This window comes from Pinus tabuliformis, chromosome 8 (genome assembly GCF_031772625.1).
Source record: "Pinus tabuliformis cultivar Carrire ecotype Pingquan chromosome 8, CPIR1, whole genome shotgun sequence".
Taxonomy (NCBI): Eukaryota; Viridiplantae; Streptophyta; class Pinopsida; order Pinales; family Pinaceae; genus Pinus; species Pinus tabuliformis.
The window spans coordinates 123500328-123512919 of record NC_142294.1 but is presented as its reverse complement, the minus strand read 5'-3'; the positions used below and the strand labels follow the sequence as shown (position 1 = coordinate 123512919).

At 35.1% G+C, this 12592-nt stretch overlaps 1 long non-coding RNA gene across 1 annotated transcript; it reads left to right on the top strand.

Moving 5' to 3' along the window:
* The first annotated feature begins 2409 nt into the window (after nucleotides 1-2409).
* LOC149234439 (uncharacterized) lies at nucleotides 2410-3612 on the top strand. Its single transcript, XR_016268217.1, has 3 exons — nucleotides 2410-2498; nucleotides 3306-3394; nucleotides 3536-3612. It is a non-coding gene; the product is annotated as an uncharacterized LOC149234439 (long non-coding RNA).
* The last annotated feature ends 8980 nt before the right edge of the window (nucleotides 3613-12592 follow it).

Sequence of the window (12592 nt, the reverse complement as noted above, 5' to 3'; positions counted from 1 at the left end):
TTGCAGAAGCTTACGTACACCTTTCATGAAGAAAAGATTATGGTGCTATTACTATTGAGGAAGCTAACTCCAAGACAATCGCTTGATTGTTTTGATTCACATCACTGATTCTTTGGGTGATAGTCAACAATTTGGATGAATTTCCTAGTGATAGATTAGAATCTGGATAAATATGATGCAAAAAAGAAACTGCTTTGAGCACATTGTAGCTAAACTCCAATTCATGTGTAAATCACACCAGTTCTGGATCGAGGATTGTGAAAGCAGGTTTATTATGGAATAGTTTCTAGTGTTGAATCATTAGGTCTCAAAAGATACAGGCCTATAATATTGGTTAATAGGTGCCTCAATTTCCACTATTCTGGACCTGTAGCACTCAAAGGAAGACATAAATCATGCCCAGAATATTGTGGCCAATAACACTGAACAGGTGAGGAAAATCGCACAAGTATAAACTTGTAATGTCAATAGAGAAGGGGTTAAAATATGTAGAGTGCCCCAATCTAGATCCACCGCATCTATTCAGCTACCACAACTTTATCACACAGGCTACTCAAAAGAAGATCTCAAGTAAGTCTTCTAGTTCTCAAGGCACCATGCTTTTAATGAGTTTAACCTTCCAAAGGATACTTACTCCTAAATATCTTAGGAATTTCCATGAATTACGCAATCTGTAGATTATATATCCAAAACCTAGTGGACCTGCTACAACACTAATTTACTGGCAACCTGTCTGAAATTGTATCTAAGTCTACATATGGGAAAGATTGACAAATGTGCACATGAAACTATCTGGGGTGTGTGCACATTTAGTTAACCCTATGCGTTGTTTAGGAATAACATTTGATTTACTTGTTCCAGGGAACGTGCAAACTTCATGGTTGACTTCCACTTAAGTGCAGGAAGAAATGAGCTGAGATATGTTCATGAGAAGTATTCAAATCCATGTCATGGCTATGTTGCTTTTTTGTGCCTTTCCAACTTACCCAATGATGACAGTTGCACCACCAGCAATGACGCTATCATTTGTATTAGTGATAACATCGACTCAAGTGCACAAGAACGGGGATTAGAAAGACCTAGCCAACTGAAAGCCAGGAAACACACTGCACCATCATTGACTGCAATGCTAACATATCAAAGTGAGGTCTGTGTCACTCTCTTATACTTTTCTTGTTCTTGTTCAACAAATATACACAAACCAAAGACTGCAATGCTAACATCTCAAAGTGAGGTCTGTGTCACTCTCCTATACTTTTCTTATTCTTGTTCAACAAATATACACAAACCAAAGAGTATCCATGTCCACTCCAAATTAATAGCAAGTTTTATAACCTTAAGATAGCTTTGTCTTTAGTCATGTTGTAATTTGGATGAAAATGATTAGTTATCTTGATAGCCTCAAGTTAGTGTTGTGTTTATTTATGATGTAAGTCGGCTGAAAATGATTAATAATCTTGATGAATGTATTTCAGGATGCATTAAGGGATTCACATCAGGTGCTTCCTAGCATTGATGATGGAAACATTGAAAACCAATTGGCAGTTGCTGAATACGTTGAAGATATATACAAATTCTACAAGACAATTGAGGTATGTTTCTCTGTCAATTATTGCAGTTTCTTGTTACGGTGAAGGTAAAGTTTTATTTTCCTTAACTAAAATTTGGTATTCATGTATGCCCAGGACGTGAGTTGCGTACCTCCAGATTATATGAGAAACCAGGTTAAAATCAACGCAAAGATGAGGGCAGTCGTGATTGATTGGTTGGTGGAGGAACAACTTTGTTCCTATGCTAGTTCCAACTTCCATTTGCTGTCAAACTTAGATCTAAAAGAGATTTATATGGTCTATCTCTTAGGCTTGACATCAAAATCTTAAAATTTTTAGTTGCATTTGGAATTGAAATTAATGCCAGAGATGTTGTATCTCACTGTGAACATCATTGACAGATACCTTTCTATTCAGAATATTGCAAGGAAGAATTTGCCATTACTTGTTATCGCTGCAATGTTTATAGCTAGCAAATATGAAGAAGTCTGTCCTCCACAGTTAGGATGACTTGCTGACATCTGTAAGAAAGGATGTGTATATATCTAATTAAAAGAACACTTTGTTGGCTGTATAAAAGTACATACACCAGCAATATCTACTCCTACAGAGGATTACGCTTTATGTTGGAATCAACACAAAAATTATATTATAATAGGTAACATAATATTGATAAGAGCTGGTTTATACTTGGCTACAGGTTAATGACTTCATCTGCATATTCCCAAATGAATGCACGTCAGAACAGATAGTGGTCATGGTAATTAGCTCTAACTGATAATTCTTTGTCATTCATTGCAACATAGTCTCCAAACATTTAGATTGACTGATCAATTGATAATAACTCTTCGCAGGAGTTTAAAGCAACTGAACTTCAAGCTTACAGTTCCCACTCAGCCATATGTATTCCTCCTCAGGTTTCTAAAGGCAGCTGATTCCAACAAAGTGGTAAAGTTTTGAATGACACCACTTTTTATATTGTTGAAAGCAGCCTGTGTGGCATTGATCAAATCTACTTTCGAAAATGCCTCATAAAATCTAGCATTCATGTTTTAAATTACTTTTCTTTATTGTATTCCTAATAATACCCTGCTATACTGACAAGTCGTACTATCTATTATTCAGATGGAAAATCAAGCATTCTTCTTGTTTGTTGATGTGGTTTTTGAAATATTCAATGTATTTTTTAAGTTGTTTGTGCAAGCGTTTTCCATAACAGTAGTGAAGGCTTATCTGGATCTCAAAATATTGTGCATAGGTGATGCTTTTCCCTCCTCTAGTTAGTTCATTCTTGTTTATTGTGTGTTTTTACAAACATTTTGCAGTATGGTCCACTTTTTATCGTTTTTGATAATATATCTCATGTATTTGATACTTGTAGACCTTTAATCCATAAAAAACAGCCCAAAAATCTCAGAAATAGACACCTATAAATATAAACTAGTCATCAAATTTCAAGGAATATTTTTTCATGGGGCTGAAATCCTATTAAAATTTGGAACAAAATGCATATTTTCATATTTATGAGATGTATACTTTGTTTACTGAACTAGATTTGTATGTGTTCATATTGAAATCTTGTTACTATGTTTTAAATTGCGAGAAGCTTGATGGCTAAATGTTGTTTGCTTTATGATCCTTAGTTACCATTTGTGAAGTGTTTTAAGTAACTGGTTACGGCTGATGTTATGATGGATCATTTATCGAAGGTTCTTAATGTAGGTTCTAATTATAGCCGGTGTGATAACTTGCCAGGTACCAAAGGGACTGTCACATGCTTTGCATCATACTTGGTGTGCACCTCAATTTTCAATTCCATTATGGCATTAGCTGGGAATATCAATGTAAGACTTAAATTCTAAATACTGGATAGCCAGACATTATGTTTATTTTATTAGCATTTTGTATCTTAAAATGTAGTTTGTCATCGTTGTTTTATATATCTTACGATATTAGTTTTCATTATTTTGTTTTATATTTTGCAGTACTATGATGTTCGGAAGGAGTGCAATGGTGGCATGTGCTATGATTTTTCAAATATGGAGAATTACTTAAACCAAGGTTCCATTAGGGATGCCCTGGGGGTTGGTAGCCAAAAAATTGTCTCCTGTAGCCCCTTGGTTTATGAAGCTATGCTTACTGACTGGATGTGGAATATGGAAGTTGGCATTCCAACACTCTTGGAGGATGGTGTTAAGTTGCTAGTTTATGCAGGAGAATATGATCTCATTTGCAATTGGTTAGGTAATGATACTATATACATATAACATATTGTTTTTTTTTTGGACAATGACTTTATGATTTAGGTGTTAAGTCTGTTATTAACTTATTTGCAGTCGTGTTTTTCAGGCTTGTCAGTCTAATCTTCAAAATTGAAAAGTTAATTGTTCAAATTATGTGTCTTTCAGGAAATTCAAGATGGGTGAATTCCATGGATTGGTCTGGAAGTGAGAATTTCAAGAAGGCACCTACAAAATCCTTCCTTGTAGACGATAAGGAAGAAGGTTTAATAACTAGTTATGGACCACTCAGTTTTCTCATGGTAAAAGGCATTTGATGATCATCTTTGATTTCGTTGTACAAGTAGATAATTTCTTCCTTACGGAATCTTCTATTTTGCTGCACTAGGTTCATGATGCAGGTCATATGGTCCCAATGGATCAGCCAAAAGCAACCTTGGAGATGTTAAAACGCTGGACACAAGGAAGTATTACTGATGACAATTCTCAAATTTTAAAGACAGTGACGGAGATGCCAGAGAAGAATTTCGAGAGTTAGTTATCTGCTTAACTAGGAGAATTGCTCTCTTCACCTAGATTAATGTAAATATTTCTAGATTTGCAGTAGTGTGCATCCCCAAAGATGTGTATTTTCTGATTTGGCAAAATAATTGTGCATTGGGACCATCAGTCTTGCTAACTTGTGTCAAATCTTTTGATGTCCACTTTTTAACTATATAGAAATAGTGCTTCTTATTGCTTACCAAGCCTTGTGGAATTATGATTATACATGGTGTTAAATTTATATTCAAGAACATGAATAGTATGTCCTATATTCTTATTCCAGCATGTTCTGATGTACTAATGGAGGAAAGAAATTGTAATTTGGATGAAAGAAATTGTAAGTTCAACAAAAATATTTGGTTAGAGTTTCGGGGAATTCAAAGCATGATGCTCTTAGCCTACATTCAATTTTATTGACAATGACATGAAAAAATTTATGTTGTTTGCAATCATACAACAGATGCCAGCATTGTCTACTTATATTTGAATTGGAGGCTATGTGGTTTAACTGTGTTTCACTTCTCATTCGTTCTATTATTTTATTGTTGAATATGTCTGTTTCCTCTTTTTTCCTCTTATCCCTTTATAAGCCTCTTGGACATTAAGTGCTTGGCATGGCAAGATATGTCCATAAAGCGCATGGACTATCTACAGTCCATCAATGCTTGTTGTTGCTGTTGTCTACACTGCTCGATGCACTTTGAGGAAGGATCCATGTTGGAACAAAAAACTTACCCTTCATACAGGCTACTCTGAAGCAGACCTGAATTAAGCCTTAAATTTTTAAAGCATCATGTTTTTAGTGATTTTACCCTTCTAAAGAAATCCTACTCCTGGACATTTTAGATTTCTTCATCAATTACAGGCATGCATTGTTGATTAGCTATGGCCATAACATTGTGTCTTGATCAACTATATGTTGGAACTCAACTACTAACACCTTGTCTGAATTGAATCTTTATCTAATACTAATGCACATACTAAGTGTCTGGAGGTGTACGCACATTTTGTTAACTCTGTACATTGAGGTAATAACATTTTTGTGCATTGTTCCAGGGAATGTGCGTATTTCATGGTTGATTTTCACCTAAATACGAGAGGAAATAAGCTGAGAGCTGTTCATGAGAAGTATTCAAATATTTGTAGCAATTCTATCTTTTAGCAACTCTTAGAATTTCATAATGATATTGCATCACATGACATCGGCTGACATAATACATTTTAAATGGTCTTTTTTGGATTGCAGAAATGATGCTTATGGGATTCATCTCATTTCTACTGACCATTGGAGAGAAGCCCATTTCTAAGATTTGTATACCAAAAGGAATGGCTTATAGTATGCTTCCATGTCAAAAGGAATAATCAATGGCTCCTGCTATCGATCATTGTTCTGAGGTGGACACCAAACTCTATGTTTCGTATTCGAATTTCCCAATGCTATTAGATGTTACATAGATCGTGTTAGTCCATTTGATATGATTCAAGATACTTATGATAGTTTGATAATTATTCATTCCCTCTTGATTCAAGGGTAAGTATCCTCTGGTCTCCCTCACTGGCATGAACCAGCTCCACTACTTCATCTTTACGTTGGCAACTGTCCATACGTTATATAGTGTCCTAACAATGGCCCTAACAAGAGCAAAAGTAAGTGCCATGGGAAATAACTGATCTTCTCCCATGTCATTCAGTTTAAATTTTTTCTCAGTTTGAATTTGCTTTCATATCTTCATGCGTTCGAAACATCTTTAACTCAAAATACAAGTCATTTTCGGTCATAGATGAGGCGTTGGAAAGCATGGGAAAAGGAGATAGTAACAATGGATTATCCATGTTCACATGGTGAGTTCTTTTCAATTTTCTTCTCTAAATGGCCTCGTCTCGCAGTCTGTCATGTTTGAAAAATGGCACCTAACCTAGGTTACGAATCTGGAAATTTCAACGGGGACACCTGTGAAATGATTTTAGGTTCAAACATCAAGAATATTTACGATTGGATAACGTTTTGAGGAATTTTAGAAAGATTGTTCTCAAGAACAAGCAGCTACGTGCTTGCTGTTTGTTTCATGCAGATCCTTCAAGGTTCAGGTTAACCCAACAAACTACATTTGTAACATGTCATATGAATTTCTGGAGCAGAACACCCATTATTAAATGGGTGGTAAGTAATTCATACTCCAAATTTTCAAGGGATTTATCTTCTTGAATCCATTTTACATGTAATATTAATATTCATTGCAAGTTTGCTTCTTCAGACACTTCTTTTGGTCAATAAGGAAAGTTGATTACCTAACCTTGCGGCATGGCTTCATCATTGTATGTCTCCATAACTTGAAACATTCGTTTAGATTTCAACTTGGTTATGTAAACAACCATTTCATTCACGTGATTTATCTGATTTGCCTTGTGAATTTTCTTCCTTGGTACTATATAGGCCCATCTCTCTGCAAATAATAAGAAGTTTGATTTTCATAAATATATAAAGAGATCATTGGATGACGACTTCAAGAGGGTGATTGGAATCAGGTTCTATTAACTTTTTGTGCATAAAAACTTTGGTCTCTAGCAATAATAATTGATTTTCCTCCTGCAACGCTTCTCAGTCCTCCTTTTGTTTTGTTTCTCTGGGAAACCTCCCCTTGCTTTTTACCTAACACTACAGCATTTATTGCGTTATCTGCAGTGTTCCCCTATGGAATTTTGCCATGGGCTTTTTGCTTATCCACTTGCATAGTAAGACTTCACAACTCTCTATCTTACTCCAATGTTTAGTTTTGTTTCTGTTACTAGCGAATCTGACGTTGTCTCTTTCACTCGCTGCATTACTGGGTGAGCAGACTGGCATTCATACTTTTGGTTCTCCTTCGTTCCCTTAGCTGTAAGTCCCTGTAAATGTTCGGAAGTAGAATTACTAATGATATAAGTTAATGATATATAAAAGTTGTCAACTATTGACTTCTGCATGTTTATTGCTGCATTACTTGTGCAGATAGTTTTGATAGTTGGAGTGAAGCTGCAACTTATAATACTAGAAATGGCCTTAGCAATTTAAGGGAGACATTCTATAGTTAAAGGAATTCCAGTGGTGCAGCCAACCGATAAGTTGTTTTGGTTCGATCGCCCTGAACTTATTATATTCTCGATCCATTTCACTCTATTCCACGTATCGAAATAATTGCATTGTAAATTTTATTTCCTTAATTGTGTCTATTATATTTATGACAATGACATAAAGGCTTGATGGTTCCTGCAGAATGCTTTCCAGCTTGCTTTCCTTTCGTGGACATGCGTAAGCCACTTTTATTTTTAATTATAATAAATTATAATATTAGCTGAGACTTTGAATCTGCACAGTTAACAATAGGATAACAATGATGATTGCAGTGGCAATTTGGCTTAAACTCATGTTTCCATGATAGGATTTGTACGATCATATTGCGAATAGTCATTGGGTAAGTATGTCGATCATTATATAAAAGCATATTCCCGTCATAAAGATCTTTTCTTCGGTTAATTTTAACAATTGCTTTGTATTTAATCGTTATAGATCAAAATTAACTGATAACCTTGTTTCTTGTTAAAATTTATAATCAACCTAAGTTCAAATTTAGCATAATATTTTTAAATTCTAATTTAATTTTTTTTAGCACACATTCTTTGTTTACTAAAATTTAAGTCTTTGGAAATTGCAAAAATGTATTATAAATGTAAGTCCCAACTCTAGCCTGAATTTTAATGTTTGGAATAGATTTGCAAATATTCTCACCCTTGTTTTATACTTCCCCTTTAAAGATCATTAATGGGGAACTGAAATTATATGTATGTATTGTGTGGAAGATTCCTGCTTATTATCTTACGAATCTGTTCCAGGTGAGAACGATACGGGCCAGCAGACATTCAAAATGATTTTATTTATTTTTTTTTAAATAATTTTTTATATTGTCTCTAGAGAGACAATAGTTTGAATTATGGACATTTATTTTTTTTTAAATAATTTTTTATATTGTCTCTAGAGAGACAATAGTTTGAATTATGGATATTTATTTTTTTTAAATAATTTTTTATATTGTCTCTAGAGAGTCAATAGTTTGAATTATGGACATTTATTTTTTTTTAAATAATTTTTTATATTGTCTCTAGAGAGACAATAGTTTGAATTATGAAATTGTCTCTAAAAAGACAAAAATGTAATTGTCTCTAAAAAGACACAAATGAAATTGTCTCTAGAGAGACAAATCAAATTGTCTTTATAGAGACAATAATAATATGTGTTCTATATTGTCTTTATAGAGACAAATTTTTGAGACATTATATTTTGAGACACCCACTTAGAGACAATATTTAAGACAATATTTGAGTTTCTTTTTGTCTTAAGTTAAGACAATTGACTCAAATATTGTCTTAAAACCCCCCTACATGTAGTAGTGTCTCCTCTGTACTTGTCACCAAAATCAAACAGCTCCAAGATTCACCCCCAACATTTGAATTGAACATCAATAAATTAGATTGTATTAGAATACACTATAAACATTTGGATAAGAGAATATCATAATGTACTTTCTTTGTCCATTCTATGGAACAAAGCAAATTCCCTGCTTTGCATGGCTCAAAATTTGATTAGAGTAAGTTGGATTAGAGTTTCTAAATACTATTGAGGCACTTGTCATTGTAGGAGTAGTTTCTCTTGCAACATATTTGTATGATACAATGGAGGAAACCCCTTGGTATAAATAGTCAGAGTTGACTATGAGGAGGAACGAGGAACTTGTCACAACATGCATATTTTTCCATTTATGCCAGTAAAACAATCCACCTAAATACAGATAAACACCCCTTTAGTCCACTTTGTAGGATTGTTATAAAGATAAAGCATACATGTATAATGTATTCATGAAGGTAGATCAATGTCAAGACAAACAAACTTGGTGTTCTTTGTACATTGTCTCAATTCTTCTCAACACATGCACACATGTAATACCAAGTTTTCTGTTGGTATTGTTGCAGAACTACTAGGTTTTTCCCACCGCTACCTTGCATGAGGAATTGATCACAAACCACATATAAATGTCAATTGTCTGCTAAATTTATCATGCAACCCAAACTGTCCATTTATCATCTAGCATTTTAGGCTTGCATTTTATGTAAATTGATGGCAATGAAAAATGCAAAGAAAAAGATTGAGTTCATTAAACATATTGAGATTTCAAATCATGATCATATTAGAATGTCACATTAAAAAATTGGTTATTTCATTTTTGATCGACTATGATCTTTGATGCAAGGACTTGGACTCCTTCATATTTAACATCCCAATTGAATTATTTCACATCCCATGTTGTTCCACCTAGTGTTTCTACATTAATATTCATCTAGTTCAAGTAATATTGATCTCCTGATGCTTCGTAAATCTACATCAGGCCACAACAATTCATCATGCATCCACCTAGACCTTAATATCAAATCCAGGTCAAATATATACATTTTACTGTGACAATTACAGAAAGAGTAGCAAAGAAAAACTTGTAGCATATCCATTGATTGACCCATAATACTTTCTAACCACCATGATGTTGTTTTCATATTCCCCTCTATACTTGTCACCAAAATCAAACAACTACAAGATTCACCCCTAACATTTGAATTGAACATCAATAAACTAGATCGTATTAGAATACATTGTAAATATTTGGATAAGGGAATATCATAATGTACTTTATTTGCCAATTCTATGGAACAAAGAAAATTACCTTCTTTGCATGGATCAGAAGTTGATTAGAGTAAGTTGGATAAAAGTTTCTAAGTACTATTGAGGTAGCTTCCATTGTAGCAGCAATTTCTCATGCAAGACCTCATTTAGGGTCGTTAGTGTCGATATTGTAGGGATTCTTAGTTGTTGTTAAATGAGAGTAATAACGAGTTTTTCCTAGTACTCAAATTAATAATGTTATCTACTTGAATGACCCCAACAGTAAAGGCTCCCTGAAAAAGTTTCAAAGCAATAAAATCTAAGAATGGCATTTTGAAGGGCTTGGAAATAATGACATAGATGGATTATCAATCATAGTTTATATGGGTATGTACAAGGAAAAATAAAAAAGAATGGTTTCTTTAAAAATACGAAATCCCAAAATTCAAATTCACTTTTGGATACTAAATTTGAAGAGGAGGAGGTAGTCCTAAATATTTATATGTTCATCATAGACATATTAATTGTGGGAATTCTAGTTAGTAAGTCTAAAGGCATGTATATCAAAAACCTCATCTTCAAGAATAGGTGTATGCTCAATAGAATGTACCCAACCCCACCAATTAGAATATTAATAATAAAGAGAAGAGTAAGGGAATGAAAAATAAATTACCAAAATCAAATCCAAGGGAATCCAGAGAACTAAAACCAACAATGTAATAATAACATTGGGGACAGCTAAAACACTTCAAATTAGGGTTAAGTTAATAACATCCAACGGGGTTAAGATAATAATCTCTAACCAAAACAGGGAAAGAACAACTTTGCACAAATCAACCTTGCTCTATTTGTGGTATCCATGGAAATTAGGCACAAATCATACTTCTCTATTTGTGGTGTCCATGGAAATTACACACATGATTATCAACTTTTACCTAAGTTTCTTTGCTGGAAAGAAGTTGAGAAAGTTCATGATATGGCTAATCAACCTAATAAACCTTTATCATTGTAACCAACTATGTTTCGAAACCATTTTCGGACACAAGGATTTGTATCCACTCTAGAAGTTAATTCTCTTGTTCTATTGGGTATGTAAAATGGGTGACAAGGCTTTCACAATCCTTTGAGCTCCAAGAAATGTGACATAAAACATACACTTGATTCCTCATAAAACTATATCATAAAAAATACACTTTATTTCCCATAAAAATATATCATAAAATGATCTTGGAATGCCAACTACACAAATGCTTCTTAGGCTTCTTTTCAATGCAAAGATTGGGTAAAGACAAAGAAAATGTGATGAAACAAGTCTGTAATATGCAATGAGGCCTCTCACCAAGCTAATATATGGAGCTACCGGCTAATCTATAGCCCTTTGGCTCACGGAGATTGTTGGCATTATGATTCAGGTTTGGCGCTATGTCACAGGTGTTGTACTTGATGGCAACTCACTCAAGTGGCAAATCTCTGTTCAGGCTCTCAAAATGATAGAAAATAAGGGGTTCATAGGTACACCATTCAAATGGTGTGGGCCCGCAGGCACGCCATTCACAAAGTGCGGTCATGTCCGCAGGTTATCCGAACAGAAGGTGCGGACCCCCAGTTCACTCACTTCAATGCAGAGAAGCGCGCACACGTGGGAATTCTTATGTTTGGCCCATGGTAGTTAGCCCGACGTTCATGATCCTATGGTTTTGGTCCGTGGTATAGGATCTAAATTATTGAACCCCGATTTTTGGATCCCTTGTATTGGTTTTCGATGGTTTTGTTCCATGGTTTGAGTAAGGGCTTGCCTATAAAAAGGAAAGGAGATCATTTGGCTAGTCACTTGTGAAATTTGAATATCTTAAGATCTGAAATTTTGGGTGATCAGTTTGAAAAGCTAGATCTAAATCAAGGTGAAATCTATAAATTGTAAGGCAAATCTATTTGATAGGTCGTGATCTCTCTGGCGCATGACCAGATTTGTGGATCTAACTGTCTGTGGCACATTGGAGGACTGATAATTTGGCTCTATTCAGAGGTCTACAGGCGATCCACAACGCAGGTGCGGGGGTCCGCAGAGCAGCAGAAGGCGCAGGTGCGGGGGTACGCAGCGTAGCAGAAGGCGCAGGTGCGGGGGTCCGTAGCGCAGCAGAAGGTGCAGGTGCGGGGGTCCACAACGCAACAGAAGGTGCAGGTGCGAGGGTCCGCAACGCAGCAGAAGGCACAGGTGCGGAGGTACGCAGAGCAGCAGAAGGCACAGGTGTGGAGGTACGCAGAGCAACAGAAGGCACAGGTGCGGAGGTACGCTGTCGGGTAGACAGTGCAGGTGCGAAGCTGCGCAGTCCAGAAACAGATAAACTGCGAATATTCGTAGGTTTCTATTGGTGAATTTGCAGACTTTTCTTAAAATATTTGTTGGCTGCCTTTTATCTATTGCTGCAAAGTTCTAGGTTTAGGTTACTGGTATTGCTTTTCTGGTTACTGCATTCTGAGAAGTTATTGGGTGATTGTAAACGGAGATTGGTTGATTCACATGTACTTGATGATTATTTGATGTTCATGGATCCAGTTTGAAAATTTATGAA